Genomic DNA, 18,288 nt, shown 5'->3' with positions numbered 1-18,288 from the left:
TACTGGTATCCTATTACAGACATGTATAAGCTGTGCAGCGAAAGGAAACCCTTCCCAAGTCAACTTGCCCTCCAAGCTTTGGAAAGGAATGTACAGTAAAACATAACTTTAATTCCTTTAAGAGAATTTACCATAAACTTAAATTGTTTTATTCTTTTCAAAAAGAGTACAGTAGCTTTTAATCACACTGCTGACTGACAAGGAGGTCATGGAAAACATTGCCCCTTCTTAAATCTCTTATTATCGTTCTCTGGACGGTCCGTTAATCCGTTCGCTCGACCCTGTGACTACCTCGAAACCTCTCTTCCATGCGAAGCCGTCTGAAGATAAAATCCCCGCCGCAGGCACCAGATGAACCGGTGATGGAGACTAACCCGAAGAGAAAGTTTTGGAAGGCCCCGCAGTAACCAACTGCCACGCGGTCGTTGCCTTACCAGACAATTGCAAGGTCGCGGGATTGTACGAGAAGCAATGTGTGTTTCCATAGAAAATGGAATGCTGAGAGCATGGGAAGTTAATCCAGCAGAGGTCATAAAAAGAGCCAAGCGACCCGAAAGAAACCAGATCCAGCAACATTTTCTCCCTTGACCTCAGCCCCATCAGGGCCATATCCCAAAACACGTGGCTGCTTTCTTAGCCCAGTATTCTTCCAGTACTAAGTCCCTTAAATTCCTTCCCCCACATCCAGAAAAACGACGAGGACCCACGCCCAGACATAAGGTAACGTGCTCGAATTTGAGGTTTTTCAACAGTCACAAATTTTTTTATCTTTTACTGATTTACTTTTCTATTTCTAAGTGCAATTTTCCCCATAGGCCTGACCTTCATTTTGTGGGCATTAACTTAAATTCGTAAGTGTTTACCAGTGATTCAAACCAAGACTTATTGGTGTCTTCCGCAAACCTCTCGATTTTCCTTTTATTGCGCTAATTTTTCGTCACGTAACCACATGCCTTCTGAATTGCAGACGGAGTTGTTTGCTGTGGAATCCCCCTGTTCCGATTGTGCTTGTGTGCCGTGATTCTAACCACGGAAACCTACTCTACGGTGCCCTTGAAGTGGATTTCCCTGGCATCTTCAGTCATCCTTTTGTTATCGTAATTTAGTTCTTCGGCAGGACGCTGTTTACTTGTCTAATTTATTCCCCATTCTTCTGATTTTGTGTTAGTGTAAATATATGTGATTTTAAGTGAATCGAAGTGTTTTATCTGCAACATTCCCTGTTGACTAAAGCCTTCAGCTCATCTCTTTCTTCTTATGGTTTTACCTGACCCCACAATTTCAGTCAGATAACGTAAATTTTCATGGTAAGTAAGTCCTCTCCTCAGTTAGGTCATAAAGGTAACTTCCCTGCTCGGGATTTATTAAAGTCCTTCGCAGGTAAAAACATAAAAGCTATCTTGAATGCCAAATCCCCCGCTGATAAAGTTTATAATTTTTCATGATTATTTTGCAAAGAAATGGGGAAATGAGTATTCCTTTCCAATATAATTAAAGTTTTGAGGAAAACGTTTAAGGAGGCATTCATGAAATCAAAATCACAAAGAATATTATGTTTTTTTGTCTATTTTCCATAAGCTTCAAAAAGTAGGACGGGGTGTTGCTTTCCAAGTTAGGAATTGTGCTGATGTTATCCTTTGAATATGACCACTCGGTTTAAAGTAAATTACCTTCGTCGCACATTAAATTAAAAACTGGAAACAAAAGAAATGCTTCAAATAAGTAAAGAAATCTAAGGGTAATATGTTACATTGAATGAAAGTTTTCTTTAGGCTAAACAAAAGATGGGGAAAACAGATAACCATTAAACCCTAAAATACAAATAGAATAACTATATTTATTTCAGTCAGGCAACATGAATAGGATTATCAGACAAACAAAAAGTAATATGTAGAAAAACCTGACCAACCCCAACAATCTTTAAAAGTACAGAAAATTAGCAACTTTCCACATAAACATAGGAAAACAGACTGAATCTCTGCCACAATAATGTACGGCAAACCGGAGTCATTTGCTATATTTAAAGAAATGGCTTGGGTTGAATCATAAAAGTGGAAATGTGACAATTTCAGTTGTGGTTGCTTCTTCCCGTTATAAATTTTTAGACATTTTTATTTCATAATTTGCAACTCTGAAAATCCTGTACTCTGGTCTCTGAAATGTATAATTTTATTATACGCACAGCTTTTGGCTGCTACTGCACCTTTTGGGAATTTGTATGCATATATATATATATATATATATATATATATATATATTATATATATATATATATATATATATATATATATATATATATATATATATATATATATATATATATATATATATATATACATACATACATATATATATATATATATATATATATATATATATATATATATATATATATATATATATATATATATATATATATATATATATATATATATATATATATATATATATATATATATATATATATATATATATATATATATATATATATATAATATACACATATACACATATATAGGTGCATTCAAGAGCGCATTGATGAAGACAAAAGGCAAGGCTAATTGTGGGAAAAGTTACTTGCATTTGCCCAAGGATACAAATATGATTACCCGGCAGCTAAGGATCGGAGATTAGAGCCACAGATTCGTAAAACATGGAAGATAAAATTATGCCTGAAGAAGGTTTAGGTAAGACTATAAGTATATTTGGAAGCTCAGTACAGATAACATGCAAGCACTGTTGAGCCAAGTCTCCTATTAAAGTGAATCAAATCAATTCCCATAAATGGACTTACTGAAACTCTTCTGGCGTCTGTCTGTTGCAATGTTGAAGTACACATAACTTACATTGGATTTGAATGCATCAAATATGTGTAGAAAATATTCATGGTACACATAACTATCGACTCTTCTTTTTTTTTACTATGATATCACTTTATCGGTAATGATACAGTAAACCAATACTGTGTTTAACTTTCAGTTATTTCCATCATTACCATTTATGTCCCAGAAAAAAAAGCATATAGTTCTACCAAAGTAAATATTGCACGCTTTAGAATGGAGTATAAAAAGAATGCTAAATTTCTTTCAGTATTTACTGTATTTTCTATTATCATGAAATATGCTGGCGTTAGAGCAGAGTACTCAAGAGCAAAAATGCTTGTAGTATTCTAAACTAAATGGTTCCATTGACAAGGAAACAGAGAATAGAATACCCATCGAATATAAAAGGTCCGTCGATATTTACAGTATATGATTCTATTATGATAAATACAGTATGCCATAAAGAAACGAGCACACAACCCAAAATATATGGAAATTGATGCCTAACATTATTCATTGTTATCCTGTTTCCTACGGTGTTTGAGATCGGCTGTGGGCATGTGTGTAAGATCAAGAGTATTGAATGGAGAAAGACAGTGTTTAAGGGAAGGAGGGGGATCAGAAGCCAGGAGATGAATGAATATGCAAATGGATTGTTTCCCTGAGGCAAAACAGAGGGAATATATTTCCCATAATGCCTAACGGAGACAAGTTGCAATTCCGCTGGGGGCATTCATCCAGATGACAAGGGGCGCCTCTCTTTAACAAAATAGATGATTCCCCTTTGACTTCAATATAAGGAATAATGGGGTTGTGTTAGTTCATTTGTATTGTTGGCCACTCGCATTCTATACAAGCCTCGCTCACGACATGATAAATTTTCTCAAGTACACGCCCTTATTGTTTTTGAAAAGTAGGGATGAAGGGTTTTTGGGAACCGAGGGAGCTCATGTCTACCTGCTGAGACATTGCTCCCCCAAGTCTCACTCGAATGAAAAGGAAGCCTGGACGATATCCACTGTGCATGTTTGTGTGCATGTTTGTGTGCGTGTGTGTGCTTTTGGTATTTAGGCACTGACTAGTTCAATGTCTCTGCGGCACATGGGCGGCTTGGAAGCATTTAATTACAATCTTGTTTGAAATAGGTTGCACGTTCGTCTTCATTACTTGGGGAATTTGAAACAGGCAGTGGTTGTATAAAACAAAAGATAAGTGACAGAGGGGGATTTCTTCCTTTTTTATTATTTGCAAGAAATATTGTGATATGATTTTGTGAAAAAGTCATCTGCGAACAGTATGTTAGGTGCGTTCACGAAAGAGTGAAGAAGACAGGCTGTTAGTAGTTATGCAGCGACTTGTTTCGAATGTATTCCTCGAAAAATTATAATCTTTATGGAAACTGTATTGAGAATAATCGTAGGACTATTCTACCTAAGAACAACGGAGCTACGACTCTGAAAAAAAATAGCGTCTTAACAAGTGAAGAAGGCGTACAATCATAAAGTATGCGAAGAAAAGGTTCTGGAGTGAAGAGAACTCTTAAATAAATAGAAAACGAATATTGGCCGATTAATTCAGTTCTTCACAGAACTGTGGAATAAATTATAACAAAATACCAAAAGCTGTCAAATCTATGAAATATAAAATACCTCAATGAAAAACAATCCAAAAATCTCAGGAATTTCAAAGATGAGTGTCGATACAAAAGCTCATATTTATCATGTCAGAAACGAAATTGATTTATGTGTTCATTTGGAAGAGATAAAGTTGCCAAGTACACCGTTAAAAGCGCAAAAAGTTTGTCACGGAGGACAATTGTCAAATTGAACTGGATTAACTTTTTGTAAATCAATCAGGAAGTCAGAGCGCCCCACCCATAAATATCATATCTCCTTGATTTTGGTGTGCATATCTGTTTACATTATCCTTGCAAGTATATAATTACACTTAAAAATAATTAATTATTTGTTATGACTTACGTCTCCTTAAAAGCATATCATTGGAGAATAATACTGAGACTAATAAGATTAACTTAAATTTCTTAGAGAGAGTAGTCCTATGGAGCTATGGTTGCCAGAGCTCTTCACACCATAGCTACTGCTCAAAACGGGCGGGTAAATGTCAAGTACAGAAATAATTGCCTATGTCCACTGGGATGAAATTCATTGTCAAGGTAAGGGCGCAGTTGTTCCCAGCCACCCCTCCCACCCCACCAACTTGGGATTTAGGCTGGTGTAATAAAAGAATAAAAGTATTTGTTACTTACCTTGATATATATATATATATATATATATATATATATATATATATATATATATATATATATATATATATAATTTATATATATATATATATATATATATATATATATATATATATATATATATATATATATATATATATATATATATATATATATATATATATATATATATATATATATATATATATATATATATATATATATATATATATATATATATATATATATATATATATATATACATATATATATATATATATATATATATATATATATATATATATATATATATATATATATATATATATATATATATATATATATATATATATATATATATATATATATATATATATATATATATATATATATATATATATATATATATTTATGCCCTTTTTTGAAAATGAATTAAGTAAATTTTAAAGCCAGTTACAGTGGTGGAATAAACAAAAATATATTTCCCATTTGGAAAACTTTTTATTCCGCCCAGCTGGCGTTCGTAATGGGAACCATCAGAGGCTGAGTTTAATATATTTTCTTAATTAAAACCATAAACAAAATCAATCTTCTTCTGGAGATTCATTTCATTATAACATTTAGTGTTATAAACGCTATTCTGTTGTGAGAAGGAGAGCCAAGTAAAGAATGCCGGATCTGTATCACCTTCAAATACAATAGTACTTTCACCTTTATATAAATATGAGAGGATGGCTTAGTAAGAAGGAGACAAAAAAGAATGCAAATGAAAATCGTCATAAAATGGACGTTATACCAAATAGGCATTTTAAATCAACTAAAATGCCCCGAAAATATTAAAGTTGTTCTTTTCTGTTACAAGAGATTGTACACCATTTATAAAAAAGGAAAATGCAACTGTAATAAGGAAATACTCTGAGTTTTTAAACTGTTCTCATTCGTAAATTCTAGATATACAAAAGTAACGAGCAAGTAATGGGTATTTGTAAATATAGTTATCTAACTAAAAAAAAAACTTGTATTTTTAGTAAACATTTCTTTAACGAGATAAATGTTTACGGATAACAAGAGTTTTGTTTTACATAGAATATATATATATATATATATATATATATATATATATATATATATATATATATATATATATATATATATATATATATATATATATATATATATATATGTGTGTGTGTGTGTGTGTGTGTGTGTGTGTGTGTGCGTGCGTGTGTGCGTATATCTGAATCACGAAAATATGGAACATGATGAATATATAGATAAAGGCAGTGCCACGAAGGATAGAGAAACAGCGGAGAGGTGCTAGGCCTTTCGACTTTTTGTCCTTTACATATATATAAATATATATATATATATATATATATATATATATATATATATATATATATATATATATATATATATATATATATATATATATGAGTGCTATATTTATATATATATTTATATATATATTATATATATATATATATAATATATATGTCCTCTTGTATAAATATATATGGAGTGCAGTATGTGCCATAAAATCTACATCGAATTGATTTGAAATATGTCAGCCTATCATTTAAGTGGAGTCATATGATATGTGATGTCCTCTTGTCATCCCTGGAACTTCGAAATGGAGTGTGTATCGATGAGACATTTCATTGATGTGACGATCAAAGGAATTGATATTTGATTCCGACTATGAATTCCTTCATTGGCTTCGGAATTCATTTAAGTGGAACATATGATGAAATTAGTTTATTTCCTGAGATTTGTTGCTAATCCCACTGAATCCTTCGAAAAAAAATATAAGGAGATAATTTGGGTAGATATATCGATGTTCATCTCACTGAAAAATTACTTTATCAAAGATTATGATATCACTTTATCATAAATTTCGTTATATTTATAGATTTTTCCCGATATAATAATGATTTAGAACTTACAAAAATAAAGTAATTATGAAATAAATATTTTATATTATTAATATTTTAATATCACAATATATGTATATACACACATACACATATATATATATATATATATATATATATATATATATATATATATATATATATATATATATATATATATATATATATATATATATATACACACACACACATATATATATATATATATATATATATATATATATATATATATATATATATATATATATATATATATACATATATATATATATATATATATATATATATATATATATATATATATATATATATATATATATATATATATATATATATATATATAGAAATCATCAACACACAATCACGTGTGGAATAGAAATAAATTTCTGACTCACGTCGGGATCATACCCAGGTCTCAGGGTGCAGTTGCTCTCAGGTTCCAACTTATTTTAGACTTGTATGGCCTAGTGGATAACGCCCTTGCTTTCCACCTGAGAGATATGGGTTCGATCCCGATAGTCATAATATTATATATATATATATATATATATATATATATATATATATATATATATATATATATATATATATATATATATATATATATATATATATATATATATATATATTTATTTGCATAATGTGGATAATTGCCTAATGTGAACATTAGGCAGAAAGATTGCCTAATCTCCATATTAGGCAATTTGTTTGCACTATGTTGACAATAGGCAAATTACTTGCTTAATATCCACTTTATGCATGATTTTTAGATTAGGCGAGGGTATTTTGTCTAATGTGAATTGAATGACGAACCACTGTAACTGGAGTGTTGTTCGAATGTTGTTCGAAACTTTGGGTCTGTCACTGAGTTGCTGTGGACAGGGTAAACGATGAGCAAGGCAGAACTAACCTGGATCTCGTGCCGGTGAGTGAGTGGTGGCACACAGCTGGACTTGTGGTGACTGAACTTACTGCCTGACTTTCACATTCGGTGATATTACTGGGCTGTATCCAAGTATAAATTATATAAAGACTTTTCTCTATATTTCTTTATCTTTTCTGTTTCAGTTTATGCACTATGGATCAAGCTGCCTTTGAACTTAAGCTGCGGGTTTGGTAGTAAAACTGGTACGTAGTCATGATATCCATTCAAGATGCCAGATAGATCTTATAAATTTTCAAACATTACCTGATGGAGACTTCAAGTACATCATGACATATGTAAATCATTTCAGCAAATTTTGTGTGTTGCGTCCACTTACATCAAAAAGAGCAGAAGAGGTCGCAGCGAATCTTTTAGATATATTTCTGACATTTGGAGCACCTGCTATTTTACAGTCCGACAAAGGACGGGAGTTTTTCAATGCCATCATCGCTGAGTTTTCAGGGCTATGGCCAGAGCTGAAGCTGGTGACTGGACGTCCACATCATCCTCAAAGCCAAGGTGCTGTTGAACGTCTAAATGGAGTGATCCAGGACAAACTGACCATTTGGATGAGGGAAAACAACAGCAGAAGGTGGTCAGTAGGTCTCAAGTTTGTTCAGTGGCAAGTTAATATCAGCCATCATGAAACAACTGGCCACAGCCCATTCAAAGTTACATTTGGACAAGATCCGCAGGTTGGGTTAGGATCATCTATCCTGCCAAGTACAGCGCTTTGTAATATTTACCGAGAAGATCTTGAGTCATTTCTGGAATCAGAGACAGGGGCAGAGGCAGAAGCAGAGACAGGGTCAGAGGCAGAGGCAGAAGCAGAGACAGGGGCAGAAGCAGAGACAGGGGCAGAAGCAGAGACAGGGGCAGAAGCAGAGGCAGAGACAGGGGCAGAGGCAGAAGCAGAGACAGGGGCAGAGGCAGAAGCAGAGACAGGGGCAGATGCAGAAAAAGAGACAGGGGCAGAGGCAGAAGTAGAGACAGGGGCAGAAACAGTAGCTACAAATTTCCAAAATATCCGTGTTTCAGCTAATCTAGGACAATCTAAGACAGCAACACGGATGACAAGACGCGGCAAACACCTGGTTAAGCCATTATCTATTGGTCAGTGAGCTATGCTGAGGGTCCCGGATGTCGATCGTGGTCCAACAGATCCTAGAAATCTGTTAGGGGTCGCCCTCAAGGAACAAGATGGACTATACACTGTAGGTTGTCGGGAGGGAATTCTTGGACCAAAATTTACAGCAGCTGATCTAAGTAATCAAACAGCCCCTGATAAAGTCTGAAGAGGTTCCTGATATCTGCCTATCGATTAGAACAGCAACAGCAAGAGCCACTGGTGCACAAGGATATATAAAATGTCAATGTACTACTCAATGTCCGTCAGGACGTTGCAGCTGCCTAAGAAAAAAATTTAAATGCAACTCACACTGTCACCCGGGCAGATCATGCAAAAATTTCTGATTGAACTCAACTGAACCCTGAGATCTATTGACTTATTTCTCTTTTACTGATATTGCATTAATTATGTTTGTATTTATTCAAATAAATTGGAATTCTTTAAACTGTCTCTACACTAACCATGTTGCATTCTCTTGTAACCTCCCGTGAGTTGTTTGTTGGATTAATTTCCATTTCTACACAAAACCAAAATATATGTTTAGATTAGGAAGTCGTATTCACATCGGGCAAAATTGGGCTGCATAATTTGAACAACAGGCATATTTGGCCTAATGTTAACAAATTGTAAACTTTATGCAAACTGCTTGCTTAATGTACACATTAGGCAATTTTCTGACTAATGTTCACACTAGGCAATTATCCACATTATGCGTAACACACACACACACACACACACACACACACACACACACACACACACACACACACACATATATATATATATATATATATATATATATATATATATATATATATATATATATATATATATTATAACTGAGCAAAAGGCGAATTTGAAAGTAACACTATATTCTGGTTCGGTGGTAAAGATCTTAGAAAAATCACTTGCGGCGATGAAGGATGCCTATAATACCCACTTTGAGCAAGCAAAGTGATTGAGAGTGAAAACATTGTAAGTGTTACCTCGTTTGGAAAAAAACTCAAGCAAAACCTGAAGTATAAAATTGTTTGAGTTTTGGACGCAACACAGAAACACAATGCTGATGGACTGCGGCTATTGAAAGTAAAATATCATACAAAATTTAGAGCTGTATACACAAGTGCTGGTAATATTTTCTTAAAGCCTCGAACATTGATGGCTTCAAAAAGGTTTGAAGTTAGCGAGATGGCTAATGGGATCTAAAGACCAATAGTTGCTCTCTTATTTTTGTCGAAGCGGATTATGGATTGCATAGCATTTGATACTTTGACTCAGTCTAAATGTGTAGAAGTTCCGTTAAACTTAAAGCGACAATGCTGGATATGAAACGGGAGCTTCATACCTTGATGACATTAAATATTAGAAGCTGTAGAAAGAATTTCAGTGTATTTGTAACATTTTTGTGTCACATAGCTATTCAGTATTCATTTATTGTATTAATTGAAACGTGGCTAACCGGAAGTACAGATCATGCTTTTGACATTAGTGGTTTTAAGCATGTTAAAGCACATAGAGAAAATTTTGTAGTGGAATAAAATTTATTTATGCTAAATAATTGAATGTAGAGGTTGATGAAACATTAAACTTTGTCAATCAAATATTGGAAGTGTTAATATTGTTTTGATAGGAAAAATGTTAGATATCTTATTTTCTGTTTATCGTTTCCCAAGTGCTGACCAATTTCTTTTTATTGAAAAGTTCTTCACTGAGGTTGTTAAGAGTTTTCAACGGAATACGAAGGTTATGAGTGCAGGAGATTAATATTAATATGTTTAAACTTCTTAAATTAAGGTTCATTGATATGTTTATTTTAAGCTCTTTTGGATGCGGATTTTTCTCCTGTTGTTACAATTCCACCTAAATTTACTGGCGTAACTTCATTACATCATATTCTCTAATTGATCATATTCGGGATAATTTCAAGGAGGGTAGGAATCATGGTTCAAGTGTAATACTTTTTCCTCTAACCGACCATCTTCCTATCCATATTATCTTTAGAAATAGCCGTATGCGTATTTCGAAGACCATTGAAACTAAACTCATCAACACGGATATAGCTGCAATTTTTGTTAGTCACATAATTAACAGTTGTTCTGTGATGTATAAAATCAGAAATGTGAATAACGCCTATGACATGTTTATTTCGAAAATTTTCACTGTATAATATTACTTTTCCTGTTAAGAAAAAGCGAATCAAAAGTAATCTAATCAACGATAGGCGGGAACGCCACAGCCGAAGAATGTATTAAGAAAAGTATTTTTTCTATGGTCTTCTAATAAGAGGTTTAATCGGTAAAAAGCAGTTTGATATGTATAAAAATGCGCTTACATGGTTTTTGCATAATGTTGTTATGACATGTTCAATAAAAATAAAAAAAGACCTGAGGGAAACCTGGTCAAACAATAATCATCTCCTTGGTCCACTAGCGGATCCCGGATGGGGGCGCCTGGGCACGTGCCCCCCCCCATGAAAAATAATGACAAAATAATAATATTGAAGTTTTAGATAATAATAATTTAAATGAGAAATATGAAAGTGACGACAAAATTAAAAATCTATTATAGAATTAATATACATATACTGTTTTGTGTGTATATATATATATATATATATATATATATATATATATATATATATATATATATATATATATATATATATATATATATATATATATATATATATATATATATATATGTGTGTGTGTGTGTGTGTGTGTGTGTGTGTGTGTGTGTGTAAAGTATGTATAATATGAGAATTGGTACGCCCCCCTCCCCATCAAACAAGTTTTTCTGGATTCGTTAGTGCCCTGGTCGGAGAAATCTTTAAACTACGCAGATTATTACTGATGGGGGCGTCGTTGACGAAGACAGAACTTGGCAAACTTGTTTATTGAGTAAATATTATTTTACCAGTACTGTGTCAGTCCTATTAGAAAATCTTCCTAGTGTAGTTAGCTTGTTTCTCTGCCCCGACTGATGAGGAGGAGGTGGTGTAAATACTGGGATTAATGCCCAACAAAGGTAACAGCTTACATCATGTGAAAGCAAACATGAACGCGGAGGTCTTGGATGCTGTTATGCCAGTCACAGTATACCTGTATAATGTAGCGTATCCAATGGTATTTATCCAGATTCACTGAAAGTTGTTAGCGTTATGGCCATTTATAAATGTGGTGATATGCCAAAACTGGTCAATTACAGACCAATACCAACTTTAACCCCAATAAATAAAGCATTTAAAATATTCACCTACAGGAGAATGATAAAATCTATTAATAAGAATTGTGTACTCTCAGATCTGCAATGCGGACTTAGGAAGGGTAAGAACACAATGCAACCTGTTTTTATTGTTGTCAGAGATACTTTTAAAACATTCCATTAAAGTTCTTTCATGATTTCCATTTTAAACATGATCTAACGAAAGCATTTGATACTGTTGATAAGGAAATACTCGTTTATAAGTAGTTGTTAAGTGAATTTAGAGTTTATCTTCATATTTGAGAAATAAAAAACAGTATGTGCATTTCAACAAGCGTAATGCTGAGGTGAAATCGATAAACAAAGGTGTTCCACAGCGATCTGTATTGGGACCTTTATTATTTAACAGATTCATTAATGATATTGCTATTATAGGAAATGCAGGTAAGGTCTTGTTAGCAGATGATGCAGTTTTTGTGCCCAATCTAACACACATTTCACTCCTAAATTCGTTGATAATTTTCCAGATATTCACTTCAATGGTGTAATTTGAATGTGGTACAAATATCAAATACCTAAGTATTATTATTGACAATTAACAATTTTACTCTTCAGCAGGAGAGGTACATACAAGGTTCACCAAAATGCAAGGAGTGTTTTATTCTATGCCTTCTTTGTTGCCACAGTCACTGCTGCTCTCTTTATTACTCTTTTGTCCATACAATAATAGTTCAAAATGTAATTACTTAGGCGGAGTTTCTCAGAACATATCAAGAATATCACTTACAATTAACAAGATATTGAGGGGTACGCTTCATATGGGATACTATGATGATAACATACCACTTATGCCAAAGAGTAGAATGTACGAAGAACCTAATTTGATGAAGTTTGATGATGTTTATAAGTATTTTCTTTAAAAGTTTGTTCAAATTTTTTTAAGAAAGCCATAACATATTCCTTTAACTTTTTCGCCAATTATGATTCATCATACACATCATACAAGGTATACAAGAATAAGTCTTCAAAAGAAGTACTAGTTGTTTTGATGTTTTCACACCAAACGTTCCCATGTTTTCCTAGGCCAAGTTAAGCCAGGACAGGTGTCTAATGAGAAACTAAGTGCAGGAACCTACCGCGAGTCATCACTGATCGGACTCGATTCTTGTAAGCATCCCTAAGATGACTTTTAGCAGCCGTTTGCAAGTAGCATGACCCCTTTGAGAGCTCCTTCTATTGTTAACATTGTTCTCTATTCCCCAGTCACCCGTGCCCCTTCTCATTTTTCTGAGGTTCCCCTCCTTCCCAACTACCTGCACTGCCATCAAGGGTCACCTTTCTTGACCTGACCTGTGCCTGCAGCTCCGCCTACTAACACCTGCATCCCTGCCTACAAATCCCTAGACTCTCTCATCTGTCACCCTATTGACACCTCTTCTCTCGAACTTTTATCTGGCCGCCATGTACTGACCTTTCTAGGCACCTGGCTGGATTAATGACATGCCCTACGAGGAGGACAATGGAAGACCCATTAAGAAGAGGCTATCAGAAGTGTCAAAATACAACTGTCGCCGGCGGCAGCTGTGGTATATATACTAGCTCCGACAAACCATTCTAGGCTAGTTCCTCTTCAGAAGTCTCACTGCTAGCATACCCCAACTAGTTACCTCTACAACACCACTCTACGACGCCACCCTCCTGGCACTCCACACACATGCATTCACATCTGCTCGTCAACCTCACACTACTCCGCTAGACTACTCTTCTGACTTCATGCCACTGGACTCCTTCTGCTAGCAGCCTCCCACAGGCGTCACCCTGCTGAATTACCTTACCAGGTCCCCCTGTCCAGAAGTCGCTGAGAGACTACGCTTGAGTCCTACTTGAAGTAGTTCTACGCTGTTAAGCTGAAGATTGCCGTACCCAGCTACTCACCTCTTCATGCTGATGCCCTACTAGCCTAACAGTACCCCTGCATTTCTTTGAATTCTCCTCTGGTGGGGAACCTTGATTGACAAGGCTTCAACTGATGCCCTACTGTGGAAACTTGGCTCTACGAACCTCATGTCTTGTCCACGAACCTAAGTGAAATGTGATTGGAAGATGTTTGTTGGCCCCTTAACTATACCCTACCTATGCTAATATACCTGTTCTCCTAATTCCTGTAACCATATCCCTGTTCCTCTCTCTCAGAGATTCCTGTAATTTTCATTGTGGTTGAATTGTGATCATTAGTGACACATTTTAATTTCATTCGTGTACTTGTGTTTATTTGTAATTATTACGTAAGACAGTCTTGATATTTTGCCTACATGAATTCATTGTCATTGTACTCGAGTCCATGCATATGTGTTCAACTTTCCTGCTCTTGCAGATCTGTGATTTCCAGTCCCTGTTGTGTGGTATCAACTGAAGGTCAATGGTGCAGCCTTCCTGAATATCCAGGTGCCATATCCGGTTAAGATATCTGGACTATCAACGGTGCAATGTTCTCGCTCACCATACCCCTTACTGTGGATGCTTTTGATCCTCCCTGATACCTATTGCTTATTAGCCTACGGAAGGCCTAGTGTATAAAGATTTGCAGTTGTGGCACATTGCTTGAGTACTTTGTGATTCTTTTCTGTAATGTAATTCTTGACAGTGCCACAGAGCTCTATTGATACCTCCATGTACATATTTTATCTTCTGAATTAATTAGTGAATTGTACTATTTAGTGGACACCTTAAGTTTACCTCCAACAGTTTTTATTTATTGGTAATTTTGAGTATTTTCACTTTTAACTTTCTCTGTTCACCAGAGCGCAGCCACACTCAGTCAGGTGTAGTTATCAGAAATCCTAGTTAGAGCCACCTTTCCATTTATATGGCAGCATGAACTTGATAATTTACACACATACACCCACACACACACACACACACACACACACACACACACACACACACACACACACACACACACACACACACACACACATATATATATATATATATATATATATATATATATATATATAATATATATATATATGAAATTTTATCACACATTAGTGATTTATATACAATCATGAAGCTACAAATGTCCCAAATAAATTCACGCTACTCGGTATATCTCGGTGGAGAATTGTGTGAGGAATTTATATATGATAAATCCCTTTGAATCGTGGGGACACGAACCCAATGGCTGACCCCTGATATTGCTTAATATTTATAGCCTCATAATTACATATATATATATATATATATATATATATATATGTATATATATATATATGTATATATATATATATATATATATGTATATATATATATATATATATATGTATATATATATATATATATATATATGTATATATATATATATATATATATGTATATATATATATATATATATATATGTATATATATATATATATATATATGTATATATATATATATATATATATATATATATATATATATATATATGTATATATATATATATGAAATATAGTATATATATATATATATATATATATATGTATATATATATATATATGTATATATATATATGTATATATATATATATATATGTATATATATATATATATATGTATATATATATATATATATATATATATATATATATATATATATATATATATATATAATATATATATATATATATATATATATATATATATATATATATATATATATATATATATATATATATATATATATATATATATATATATATATATATATATATATATATATATATATATATATATATATATATATATATATATATATATATATATATATATATATATATATATATATATATATATATATATATATATACATACATATATAATAAGATATACATATATAATTTTTGACTCATATCAGATCAAACCCAGGCCTTTAGTGTAAGGCCATCCACTAGCCACAAGTCTAAAAGAAGTTGGAACCTGATGGCCTAGTGGATAGCCTTGCTTTCACCCTGAGAGACCTGTCGATTCTCTGACGTGAGTCAAAAATTTATTTCTGTTCCAATGTGACTGCGTTGTTGATTATTTCTAACATACATACATATATATATATATATATATATATATTGCGACCTGTAATTAGTTCAGCTGAAATGACCGTTGACATTATATCTTAACTCATCTGGCAGGATATCCAGAAACTTATCCAGCTAATTTTTAAACGCGCACTAGTTGATAAGTGGTTTTCTTAACGAATCTAGGAAGGCAATGCCATCGATTAAAGGAAGTAAGTGTGAATGACGATACACGAGCAATCTAGTCTTGATTCATGAAACTGTGTAGGTGTGTGCAAAGAGCACTTTTCTCTTTTTCTAGGAGTGTGCTGGAACTGAAGGGTAGAGATGTATGATCTTGATTATAGGATGGTAAATTTGGAACAAAATCACCGTTGACTTTGTAATGTACAGTATGCGATAGCATTCACGCCTACATTTGAAGCTACTTACTTTCATCTCCTTAGGCTGTAGTTATTACGTGGGTAGCCCACACCGCTGAGCAATTGTCAAATATTTGTTTAATCACCGTCGGTTATAGTGTTAGCAAGGTATATATGGTATCGCTCTCTGAAAAGGTTCACAGCATCCACGGCAACCGTTTGCTGATTGTGTATATGGGAGTGGACCAAGCTACGGATAATAACTTCAAGAATTTTAACTAGAGGCTTTATCTCAAGGCCGTTTGCTTCTTAAGATAGTGAACGAATTATGGTGATTTCTGATGGAAGTGCATGTGTTCAAATTTGCTCCCATTAATTACCGCTTTGTTTCTCTGTGCCTACAGAAAAGCTACACCATCTAGCTAATTCTGAAACTTTGCCCCTTTGTCAAAGGTCTGATATAGTAAGACGCGAGAACTGTCATTTATAAAGATATATATATGAATTTTGCAGGTTGCTTTCAATATCAGTTTTCATTATGGCTGGTTTGGGTAGCGGTCTGTTTCCTACGCAATTTGAGATTTGAGATCCTCAGTTTGAGAGGAAATCGTGTGGCCAGGGTCATATGGATCCAGCTATCTGCCTTTCTTTCAGCTTATTGTATTGCATGAAGTGATCAACTTTATCGGCGAGGTAAATAACGTCGATTTCACTGCTTAATTACAGGCTTACGATTATCGATCAGCTCGATGACCAGTTGAGATACCGTTGATTTCCTCTAAAAAAAATTGCTATGTTGCTTAGCTGAGAGAAGAGTTGTCCGTTGGGTATTCATTGTTTTCTTTGTCGTTTTCACAAAGATTTTAATGAAGTGGCTGTTAGTTAAGTTAAGTATACCTTAATTTAACCAGACCACTGAGCTGATTAACAGCTCTCCTAGGGCTGACCCGAAGGATTAGAGTTATTTTACGTGGCTAAGAACCAATAGGTTACCTAGCAACGGAACCTACAGCTTATTGTGGAATCTGAACCACATTATACCGAGAAATAAATTCCTCTAATTCTTCATTGGCCGGTCGGAGACTCGAACTCGGGCCTAGCAGAGTGCTAGCCGAGAACTCTACCGACTCGTCCAACGAGGAAGTGGTGGCTGTTAGTGATAGAGGTCGGTAGGATATCTGGAGGAAACTTTAATGACACTCCAAATTGCTGCCAGGCCTGCCCAGCATTCGTGGCACTCACGCCCAGAAATCCTACCGACCTCTAGTGGCTGTTAGTGATAGAGGTCGGTAGGATTTCTGGAGGAAACTTTTATTTTTGAATTTTAGTGCTGGGCGGGTTTTGGAACGCTTGAAGATTCGGAGTGTCACTATCTAACAGATTATCAGCGCACGTAGACGAGTTTTGCCATTTTATTTTTTTGCATGTTTTCAATTAACACTGTAGGGAGGTCGTCAGGCCCTACAGTTGGGTTATTTTAAGTGTGGCGGTTTTCTTTTCAACGGTTTCTTAGGTGAGGCTAATATTCTGTAGTGTTGGAAGGTCTTCGCCGCTTAGGTCGAAGAATGCAGCTGAAATTACACCGATAGACATTCACATATGTTTTCAGGAGTTGATGG

General features: G+C 34.0%; 1 pseudogene; it reads left to right on the top strand.

The window, feature by feature from the left end:
* The first annotated feature begins 2,653 nt into the window (after positions 1-2,653).
* Positions 2,654-9,410, top strand: LOC136830529 (KRAB-A domain-containing protein 2-like; annotated as a pseudogene).
* Positions 9,411-18,288: the final 8,878 nt, after the last annotated feature.

The sequence above is a fragment of the Macrobrachium rosenbergii genome, chromosome 47 (assembly GCF_040412425.1).
Source record: "Macrobrachium rosenbergii isolate ZJJX-2024 chromosome 47, ASM4041242v1, whole genome shotgun sequence".
Taxonomy (NCBI): domain Eukaryota; kingdom Metazoa; phylum Arthropoda; class Malacostraca; order Decapoda; family Palaemonidae; genus Macrobrachium; species Macrobrachium rosenbergii.
The sequence above is the reverse complement of the archived record's forward strand: the minus strand, read 5'-3'. Positions and strand labels throughout refer to the sequence as shown.